Consider the following 12,243-nt stretch of genomic DNA (forward strand, 5'->3'; position numbering starts at 1 on the left):
CACTTGTCTGTCTAGAGAACTGTGTGCCGCATTAACAATGTTGACTCCCTGGTCATTTGCCGCATTTGAGCCAAGATTTTTGCCATAAATTATTCTGGTCTCTTCCTCCCCTGAGATAATTGTCTGGGCTATCAGAGCCGCCGCTTCCAAGGTCAAGTCTTTGGTCTCAATCAGTTTCCTGAAAACCCCCAGTGTGCCTGATGCCCTGAATAAAAAAGTCTTGCAGCATCTCCGCTCTGCATGCATCTGGGAACTTAAATAGGCTCGCCAGTCTCCGGAGACCTGCCACGAAGTCTGGAACGCTTTGCCCTTCTCGCCGCCTGTGCGTGTAAAACCGGTGTCTCGACATGTCCATGCTGCTCGGCGGTTTAGGGTGTTCCCCGATCAACTTACTGAGCTCTTCGAACGTCTTGTCCGCCGGCTTCTCTGGCGCTAGAAGGTCCTTCATCAGGGAGTATGTCCTGGATCCACAAACCGTCAGGAGACGAGCCCTGCGTTTGTCAGCCGAATCCTGTCCCAACCATTCCTTAGTGACAAAACTTTGCTGTAGTCTCTCAATAAAGTCGTCCCAATCATCACCAACACAGTACCTCTCTTCTGTGCTGCTAGTGGCCATGCTCGCGTGGTTTAAATCCCAGTTTCTCGTCGCCAATGATATGTCCTTACTATACAGTATAAATGTACACGAGGCCCATACTTGAGAGAAGGTCACTCTGTGATCAGTTACCTTTATTACCGAGACCTCAAGAGACAGACGGTGGAGCTTCCCCTTTTATACTGGAAAGTCCAGGTTAGGAGTGTCTCCCACAAGTTCGCCCCCTGTGGTCAGTGTTCTCAAGGTGTACAACTTAGGTCAGCTTATACATAGGTTACAATGACAGTGGAATACATTACAGTTACCTCCTGTGCAAATTGACCTTCCGCGAGTTATGTCGCCGACCTGAGACGCCTTGCGGGAACTTGAGAATTTGCTGGATTTTTAGGGGAAATGCTGTGGGACTGTTTTGTGCTTGGCATCGGCCACGAGTTCATTCTTCGCAAGCTGCTGTCTGCCAAATCCCTAGACCTGAGCAAGGCCATCACGATAGTCCAGGCATTCATATCCACGAGCGATAATACCTGACAGATATCCTCCCAGCATCGAAGCTCACTGGCAAGTACTGTGCATAAAATAACATCGCTAGCAGGCAGAACTGCATATGGGAGGGCCTACATGTTTGCAGCTGCAAGACCTAGGATGACTCAGAGTCCGCCATTGGGCGTGAATGCAAATCCATTTGCACCATGTTGATGCTGCTGGGGTAATCATCGAGCCCATCAATGTTGATTCAAGCACTACGTTTGCAAAGGTTGCGAAACAATGGGGCACCTCTAGCGAATGTGCAAGAGTGCTGCGATTCACTACGTGGCAGAGTCGGCAGAAGATGATCGATCCAGCACGGATCACGCAGAACAAACAAGAGAGGCAACTCAACCCGAGGAAGAAGTGTATGGGGTACACACCTTCACCACCAAGAGCCCTCCTATCATGCTGAAAGTCAAATTAAACGGTATTCCGGTATCAATGGAGTTGGACACGGGGGCGAGTCAGTCAATTATGAGCCAGAAGGCTTTTGAGAAACTGTGGGGCAACAAGGCACAAAGGCCCAAACTGAGCCCGATTCAGACAAAGCTGCGCACCTACACCAAAGAGCTCATACCAGTCATCGGCAGTGCGGCAGTTAAGGTATTGTACGATGGAGCTGTGCATGATTCATCACTGTGGATTGTACCAGGCGATGGCCCAATGCTTTTCGGCAGAAGCTGGCTGGTAAAGATTCGATGGAATTGGGACGACATCAAGGCACTATCTTCAGTGGATGATGCCTCGTGCGCCCGAGTACTGAGCAAGTTTCCGTCACTATTTGAACCACGCATCAGCAACTTCACAGGTGCCAAGGTGCAGATCCATCTAGTCCCTGATGCAAGGCCCGTTCATCACAAGGCTCGAGTGGTTCCATATATGATGAGGGAGAAAGTCGAGATCAAACTGGACAGACTTCAACGAGAGGGAATCATATCGCCAGTCGAGTTCAACGAGTGGACCAGTCCGATTGTTTCGGTGTTGAAAAACGATGGCACGGTCAGAATCTGTGGAGACTACAAGATAACGATCAACCGAGTCTCATTACAAGACCAGTACCCGCTACCCAAGGCGGATGACCTATTTGCAACATTAGCGGGGGGGAAGTCGTTCACCAAGTTGGACCTAACTGCCACCTACATTACACAGGAGCTGGCTGAATCTTTGAAAACATTGACGTGCATCAACACGCACAAAGGACTGTTTATATACCACAGATGACCTTTTGGGATTTGCTCGGTTGCTGCCATCTTCCAGAGGAACATGGAGAGTCTGCTGAAATCGGTTCCGCGCATCGTTGTGTTTCAAGACGACATCCTGATCACCAGTTGTGACACTAACGAACACCTGCACAACCTAGAAGAGGTTCTAAGTCAACTAGACAGAGTGAGATTCAGGCTGAAATGCTCCAAGTGTGTTTTCCTGGTACCAGAGGTCGAATTTTTGGGGAGAAAGATTACAGCAGATGACACCAGACCCATGGACTCAAAGACAGAGGCCATCAAGAATGCACGCAGACCACAGAATGTGATAGAGCTGCGTTCGTTCCTGTGACTCCTCAACTATTTTGGTAATTTCCTACCTGGGTTAAGCACTTTCCTGAAACCGTTGCACATGTTGCTATATAAGAATGACGACTGGGTTTGGGGTAAATCTTTGAGAAGGCCAGAAACCTACTTTGTTCGAATAAGTTACTTGTACTGTATGACCCGTGTAAATGATTAGTGCTAGCTTGTGATGCATCTTTGTACGGGGTCGGCTGCGTTTTACAGCAAACCAATGTATCGGGCAAACTTCAACCGGTTGCATACGCGTCTAGAAGTCTGTCTAAGGCTTAAAGAGCCTACAGTATGGTCGAGAAAGAGGCGTTAGCATGTGTATATGGGGTTAAGAAAATGTACCAATACCTATTTGGACTTCGGTTTGAGCTTGAAACTGACCACAAACCACTCATTTCGCTATTTTCAGAAAGCAAAGGTATAAACACCAATGCTTCGTCCCGCATACAAAGATGGGCACTAACCTTGTCCGCCCATGACTATGTTATCTGCCACAGACCAGGCACAGAGAACTTTATCGATGCCCTCAGGCAGCTACCATTGCCCACTACCGGAGTGGAAATGGCGCAGCCCGCAGACTTGCTTCTGGTCATGGATGCTTTTGAGAGCGAGGGTTTACCCGTCACTGCTCGCCAGTACAGGACCTGGACCAGCCAGGATCCTGTGCTATCACTTGTAAAAAGTTGCGTCCTCAATGGGAGCTGGTCGGCCATTCCCGGGGAAATGCAAGACGAAATTAAGCCGTTTCACCGACGCAAAGATGAAATGTCCATCCAGTCGGATTGTCTCCTATGGGGTAATCGCGTGGTTTTTCCAAAAAAAGGCAGGGAAACGTTTATACACGATCTACACAATGCCCACCCAGGCATAGTCATGATGAAGGCTATAGCCGGGTCGCATGTTTGGTGGCCCGGCATTGAATCGGATTTAGAGTCATGCGTACACAGTACAACACGTGCTCACAATTGAGCAATGCACCAAGGGAGGCTCCATTGAGTCTGTGGTCATGGCCCTCCAAACCGTGGTCCAGGATCCACGTAGATTTTGCTGGCCCCTTTCTCGGAAAGATGTTTTTAGTTGTCGTGAATGCTTACTCTAAATGGATTGAATGTGTAATCATGTTGTCCAGCATATCCATTGCCACCATTGAAAGCCTCCGGGTTATGTTTGCCACTCATGGCTTGCCCGACGTCCTTGTCAGTTTCACTTGCTCGGAATTCAATGAGTTTATGACCCGCAATGGCACCAAGTGTGTCAGGTCCGCCTCATTTAAGCCCGCATCCAACGGTCAAGCAGAACAGGCAGTCCAAACTATCAAGCAGAGCCTGAAATGCATGAGGGAAGGCTCCTTGCAGACCCGCGTATCTCGGGTTCTGCTCAGCTACCGGACGTGACCCCACTCGCTCACGGGGTTCCCCCTGCAGAATTGTTAATGAAGAGAGCACTCAAAACCAGGCTCTCCCTAGTCCATCCGGATCTAAATGATCATGTGGAAACCCGGCATTACTGGCAAAACATGTACCACGATCGCGCGGCTGTATCGCGTGACATTGATGTTAACGACCCTGTGTTTGTCCTTAATTACGGTCACAGTCTTAAATGGATCGCTGGCACTGTCTTGGCCAAGGAGGGGAAGAGAGTGTTAATAGTCAAACTATTGAATGGACAAACGTGCAGAAAGCATTTGGATCAGACCAAACTGCGGTTCTCCAACAACCAGGAACAACCTGAAGAGGACATCACCATCATCGATCCACCAACACACACCCAACCAGCAATCGACTTCGCTGTCAATCAAGAGGATGAACCTACCATTCCCAACAGTCCTGTCAGACCAGCCGCACCGCAGTGCAGCAATGGTCTGACAAACTCACCCGTGCCGGAGTTTGAACTAAGACGATCAACCAGGGAGCGTGGGGCCCCGGATCGTCTCAACTTGTAAATACTTTGTATCAAAGACTTTGGGGGAGAGTGATGTTATGTATGTAAACATTGTAACTGTGTAAGACTTGCCACCAAAGGGCCCAACTGTTGGAGGCCCAAGGGTCACCTGTTCACCTCGTGCAAGGGAACAAAAAAGGTTATCTGCCATGCTGCTTAGGCACTCTGGAGTTGTATTAAAGAGACTAAGGTCACATCAGTTTTAGCTCACAGTACTCAGTCTTGTGTGGAGTTCTTCCATACTTAACAGTTGGTTCATGGAATATTTTGTTTGTGATTATCATAGAAATTTACAGCATGGAAGGAGGCCATTTCGGCCCATCGTGTTCACGCCAGCCGACAAAGTGCTATCCAGCCTAATCTCACTTTCCAGCTCTTGGTCCATAGCCTTATAGGTTACGGCACTTCAAGTGCACGTCCAATGCTATGAAAGTTTCTGCCTCTACTATCTTTTAAGGCAATGAGTTCTAGACCACCATCATCCCCTTGGTGAAAAATATTCTCATCAAATCCCCTCTAAACCTCCTACCAATGACTTTAAATCTATGCCCCTTGGTTGTTGACCCCTTTTCTAAGGGAAACAGGTCCTTTCTATCCACTCTGTCCAGGCCCCTCATAAACCTATACACCTCAATGAGGTCTCCCCTCAGCCTCCTTTGTTCCAAAGAAAACAAACCCAGCCTCTCCAATTTTTCCTCATAGCTAAAATTCTCCAATCCTGGCAACATCCTCGTCAATCTCCTCTGTACCCGCTCTAGTGCAATCACATCCTTCCTGTAATGTGGTGACCAGAACTGCACGCAGTACTCCAGCTGAGGCCTAACCAGTGTTTTATACAGTTCAAGTATAACTTCTTGTATTCCATGCCTCGGCCAATAATGGCAAGTATTCCGTGTGCCTTCTTAACCACCTTATCTACCTGACTTGCTACTTTCAGGGATCTGTAGACATGCACTCTGAGGTCCCTTTGTTCGTCTACACTTTTCACTGTCGTATCATTTAATGTGTATGCCCTTGCCTTGTTAGAACTCCCCAAATGGATTACCTCACACTTCTCCAGATTGAATTCCATTTGCCACTGTTCTGCCCACCTGATCAGTTCATTGATATCTTCCTGCAGTCTACAGCTTTCTTCTTCATTATCAACACACAGCCAATTTTTGTATCATCTGCAAACTTCTTAATCATACCTCCTACATTCAAGTCTAAATCATTGATATATACCACAAAAAACAAGGGACCTAGTAATGAGCTCTGCGGAACCCCACTGGAAACAGCCTTCCAGTCACAAACATTACCCTTTGCTTCCTGCCTCTGAGCCAATTTTGGATCCAACTTGCCATTTTGCCCTGGATACCATGGGCTTTTATTTTCGTGACCAGTCTGCCATGTGGAATCTTATCAAAAGCTTTGCTAAAATCGATGTACACTACATCAAACGTACTACCCTCATCGACCCTTCTTGTTACCTCCTCAAAAAATTCAATCAAGTTATTCAATCCTTTAACAAATCTGACTGTCCTTGATTAATCTGTGTCTTTCTAAATGAAGATTTATCCTGTCCCTCAGAAGTGTTTCCAATAATTTTCCCACCACCGAGGTTAGGCTGACTGGCCTGTAATTACTCGGTCTATCCATTTCTCCCTTTTTAAACAAAGGTACAACGTTAGCAGTCGTCCACTCCTCTGACACCACACCTGTAGCCAGAGAGGATTGGAAAATGATGGTCAGAGTCTCTGCCATTTCCTCTTTTGCTTCTCTTAACAGCCTGGGATACATTTCATCCAAACCTGGTGATTTATCCACTTTCAAAGCTGCTAAACCCCTTAATTATGAAAATGAGTTTAAGCAGCAACAAATTTGAATAATAACTTCACTTCGGAAAACTAGCACAATTTTGAGAGCAATTTGTGCCCGAATTGCCAACTGCACCCAAAGCAGAAACTCTGCCCCAGACATGTTTGGGGATAAAGAATCCAAGTTCAGTCTCTTCCTCTCTTGGGTTGGACTTTATGAGGAAGGCAATAAGCCCAACAGTTAATGTTGGATTAGTTGGTTACCAAAATCAACTGCATTCATTATGCATAAAGTCCAAGATTCCTTCACAAGATGTCTGATGACTTCAGTGCATAATTTGTACAGTATTTATGCTTAGCTATATTAATTGGTTAGCGATCAATGTTAATTTGAACAGAATAATTTTTCCTCCAAATTTAGTTTGACTAAAATTATCAATGAGGATCACTGGAATGAGAGCAAAGGAAGTAGTTTAAGTAGCAATAAAATATAGACCCTCAGCTAACATCCCAGATCTAGATGATCTATTGGTGGAATTTTGTGCACTGAAAAAAATGGGACAGGAATTTTGTATTCCAAAAATTACAATAGCTTTATGCATTTCCCATCTCCTTCTTAAAGCAGAAAGAAATAACTGTTGAAATATCTAAACTATGGAGCAATCAACTCCACCTCAATTCAGGTTAATACTTTAGTGAAATGTTGATTTGAATAGAAATTATTTGACAATAATTCATTCTGACCAAGCTGTTTAAAAAAATAGATCTATATTTTAGAGAAAATGAAATGTTTTAAATCAGTATTAAATAGAATCCACTGCGAGAGACATACCAAGCAGCCAAATTGTCTGTAAATGCTCAGAAAGCTTTTCAATGAGTATTTGTTTTGCTCTCTGGTGAAATGTGGCCTTGGGCCTCTTTTTATTTGGTAGCTACCTCTTCTGCATACTGAGCCTTCTGCAGCAGTTTTTAACCAATGATTTTATACAAAACAATTTCATTTATTCGCAGGCATAAGACAAGAATGACCTTGCCCGCCTGCCTAACTTCATTCTAGCAGTCAAATCACTTGCTCCACCTCCTGGGTTCACACAAATAACGAGTTCACATGCATAAAATAGTTTACAGTGCCGATGTTGTTTATTTATTATTAATCATATACTTCAAATGCAATCATTTATGAGCTTCTTGCTATAATACTGGAAATATTCTTCAAAGAACAATCCCCTTCAACTCACCTTTGTGTGCATGGTTTCTTTCTGTTCTTTCAATCTATTCTCTCTTTCTCTGAGTTTCTCCTTCTCTAAGACCTGCCTATATTTCTAAAGCTTGTCTCATCACATGTCCTCACGTTATGGGCCCGAAATTCATCAACATACCACTCACTACCGCCGAAAAACACATACCACCTGGCGCACCGCCCATCCATGTAGATCGCCCACATACCGCCCAAAAATGCAAGTTTCATGACATACCGCCGGAACTGCATACCGTCCTGGAGAAGGTGCTTTTAAGTGGATCATAAGTGGGCGGTATGTACACAGAGCTGACAGGTTTGTTTGTATTACACAGATCTTTATAGTTCTCCAAAGTTTGATGTATTTTGAAATGGATGGTCTAATAAAGCCTTATTTACTCCTTTATTAATGAGCCATAATAAACATTTTATTAGTCTCACCCCCAGTCTCTCTCAATCCCCCAGTTTCTTCCACCCCGACAGTTTCTCTCACCCCCCACAGCAGTCTCACCCCCCCCAGACATCTCCCCCCCACAGCGATCTCTCCCCCCCCGCCCCCACAGCCATCTATCCCCCCCCACAGTGATCTCTCCCCCGCCTCCCCACAGCAATTTCTCTCCCCCCCCCCACAGCCATCTCTCCCCCCACCATGGCAATTACTCTCTCCCCCCCACAGCAATCTCTAACCCCCCACAGCGATCTCTCCCCCCCCCCCCCGCCACAGCCATCTCTCCCTCCCCATAGCGGTCTTTCCCCCCACTCACCCCCCCCACAGGGCTCTCAGGCCGGCAGTCTCTGGCCTCTCATCGGTGCATCTCGGGGGGGGGGAAGGCAAAGCTTGACAGCCGTGCTTGTGCGCACAACTCGGGAGCCAAAGATTCCCGAGTCAAAAGGCGTTCTCCCTGCCGGCCACCGCCCGCTGCACTCCACTCCCGCTACCGCCGAGAAAAGCAGGATAAATCTCCTGCCCACTCGGCCCCAGCGGTACCAGGCGGTAAAAAAGCAAACACCGCCCGGGGACCGCCGAAAAACAGGCGGAACTTGTGTTTCACCAAATTTGGGCCCTATATGTGTTCACATTTTTTCCTGCTGCTCTTCCCTCCATACAGCTCTGCACTCCAATTTCAGTCTTGTAATTCCAAGATGTATATCCAGTGGATGGCCCTGATACCACAATGTATTTGAGAAAGGTAAATGTGTCTACGGGATGCATATTTTATGCAATAGATTTTCAACGTGTATACTCCACTAACCTGTCTGTCTGAAGATTTAACTGATTATAAGTATATTCAGTTAACTGGCCTGGATTTTGCGGTCAGCGATGAAGTGATGGCACTTGCCGCTAACCTAAAAAAAAGCTGCCCACAAAAATTTAGCGGGCACTGTGCGACGATGTCCCCTATTATAAAGTCAATTTAATTCTAGCACCATCTGAAGGGGATCTCTGGTGCCCAGGAATAGTGATGTCATCAAGCAGGCTGAGCAGCAAATCAGATCGAAGAATTCTCACGGACAATAAACCAGGAAGTAAAAAGTACTGATTATCATTTACTTTTTAATCATTTTGCATATAGCCAAATAAAGACTGGGACATACACATGGGATTAAGGTACAAGCTGAAATATCATAAACAAACTTTTTTTTAAAATCATGGAATGGAGGGAATGACACTTCACACTTCTAAAATTTGTTTTTCAGGGCCAGAGGGGTTATTCAGCAGTAATTATGACTTAGTATGTCGTTAAAAATTCAGTTACATCTCATTCAACAAGGCATAACTTTTTCAATGTTTTTTATAGCGAGTATAGTGCATAAGAAGTTGAAGTTTATATCAAATCATTTATTCTGTGCTGAATGCATCTGCAAACACTGCAACAGCGCACCCTGTGGAGGAGCAGGGTATCACTGACAGCAACTTCCGGATTTTAACTGCGCATGTGTGAACGACAGAAGTTGCTGCCAGTTTTACACAGTAATGAAGGCAAGTGCTGACAATTTCACCGTCATTATAACCACAAATTCCAGGCAATTGTATCATGAACTGGAAAAATACACAGTTAAATTTTGTTAAATAACCTTGGGCCAAGATGTCAAAATATCCTTTTATTCTGGTAGAATGCAAGTCAATTAGTTTATTCAAAAAGATTAACCAGCTAAATCAGCTACCAGAAGCTAATTTGCACCCCTATCATATCACAATCTCTGCTTTTTATGATCTCAAGTTCTGCACATGCATAGTCCACTGCACATGCTGGGGGTTATGTTGGTGAAAGGGTGAAAACAGACGCTAAATTGGTGCAGTGCTAATAAGGCACGCTTGTTTGAAAGTCTAGGTTTAGCACGTAATTTTGGTCTGAAGTGCTGATTACCTTAATTTGAACTTGCCTGGAAGTGTTGAATCAGACACCTGCAGGTTTAGCACTCCAGTGTTGATTAGATGCAACTTTCGTGGAGGAGTATATTTGTGGTCCACGCACCAACTTCCACTGAAGGTGTAGAGTGCTCTGGCTGACACACAGCGGTGGGTTTCCGGATGGCTCAAGGACCGAGGGAGAGGGTGCACAGATTCTTGGATGTAGCACTGGAGATCCTGGTTAGGCATATCCTGTACCCACAGGGTGCAGGATTCCATCTCACCTTCCTGTCCCTCCCATACCTCTCTCCTGCAGCAGCTGGAGTCACTCTGCATGGCCCCATGTCCTCCTGCCATTGCTTCTGCAGACCAAGGGATCCCCCAGCAAGATGCCGATGACCAAGTACTCCTATTCTCCTGGTGACTCCTAAAAGATGTCCAATAAGGTAGAGTAGCACAGCACCCACACTTTTTAGGTGAAGACCTGAGAGAATTTCCAGAATAAATCTTGATAGAGCATTACTGAAGTTTTGACAAACAGATAGTGTCCTGATGTATTTCAAAAGTCCTCTTCAAACCTCCAGAAGCAAGTGAGCATTAAAAGTGATAGGCCTTTAAGAGCCGCTCGAAACTCTCAGCAACAACCTGTTTACTCCCAATCAGCTGGTTGCCATTAGGAGAGGCCATTAGGTCAAGTGCTACTTGCCATAAATGCAGTGCTGCCTTGTTAAACGCGGTCCAAACCAGTGTTTCAGCTCAAGACCCCATCTTGGCCACCTCGGAGGCTCTTTAGTGCCTGAAGGAGCTGTCGAAAATAACCCATAATATGTAATATTAAATGTGAAGCGTACAAGGATGAAAGCAACAAACACACTGGGAAGGGAAAAAGCAAAAAATAAACAAAATTATATTTAATAAAGAATTATTTAAATTTCTACTATGTTTGTCGGCTCTATAATGGTGGGTTATGAGTGGCCGCCACAGGTAATAGTATCTCTGATTTTTCTGAAAAAAAACATGCATGCTGTTATTAATGTGCAAATAGGCCGGCAACGTGTGGCGAGGAAGATATACTCCATGAATTGCAAATCACCACAAGTTGCTGACTGATTTATGCCGCTCTGCCATTACCTTCACGAAAACGGCTTCTCACTCTTAACCTCCCCATGATTTTCCTGAATTGAGTATTTGCATATTAATTGCCCATTGAACGCGCCACAAAAAGTTAGTAATGAACACGGTAAGTATCCTTTTAACGTCCTCGTCCTCACCAATCTACCTGTTGCAGCTGCATCTGTCCAAGACAGCATTGGCAGTAGTGACCACCGCATAGTCCTTGTGGAAAACAAGGACCCTTTTTCACACTAAGGACACCCTCCATCATGTTGTGTGGCACTACCACCGTGCTATATAGCATAAATTCAGAACAGATCTCGCAGCTCAAAACTGGGCGTCCATGAGGCGCTGTGGGCCATCAGCAGCAGAATTGTACTCCACAATCATCTATAATCTCGTGGCCCGGCTCACCGATGCTCAGTTCAGGTTCCGCCCAGACACTCAGCTCCAGACCTCATTACAGCCTTGGTCCAAACATGGGCAAAAGAGCTGAATTTCGGAGAGGAGGTGAGAGTGACTGCCTTTGACATCAAGGCAGCATTTGACTGAGTGTGGCATCCTAGTAAAATTGAAGTAAGTAGGAATTAAGAGGAAAATTCTCAAACCTCGCACAAAGGAAGATGGTTGTGGTTGCTCGAGGTCAATCATCCCATCCCCAGAACATCACTGCAGGAGTTCCTCAGGGCAGTGTCCTAAGTCTAACTATCTTCAGCTGCTTCATCAATGACCTAACCTCCATAATAAGGTCAGAAGTAGGGATGTTCGTTGATGATTGCACAGTGTTCAGTTCCGTTCCCAACTCCCCAGATAATGAAGCCGCCCATGCCTGCATGCATTAAGTCCTGGATGACATTCATGCTTGGGCTGATAAATGGCAAGTAATATTCGTACAAAACAAGTGCCAGACAATGAATATCTCCAACAAGAGAGAGTCTGACCACCGCCCCATGACATTCAACGGCATTACCATCACCGAATCCCCACCATCAATATCCTGGGGGTCACCATTGACCAGAAACTTAACTGGATCAGCCACATAAATACTGTGGCTACAAGAACAGATCAGAGGCTGAGCATTCTGTGGCGAGAGTCTCACCTTCTCACTCCCCAAAGCCTTT

Source organism: Pristiophorus japonicus, chromosome 17 (assembly GCF_044704955.1).
Source record: "Pristiophorus japonicus isolate sPriJap1 chromosome 17, sPriJap1.hap1, whole genome shotgun sequence".
Lineage (NCBI taxonomy): Eukaryota > Metazoa > Chordata > Chondrichthyes > Pristiophoridae > Pristiophorus > Pristiophorus japonicus.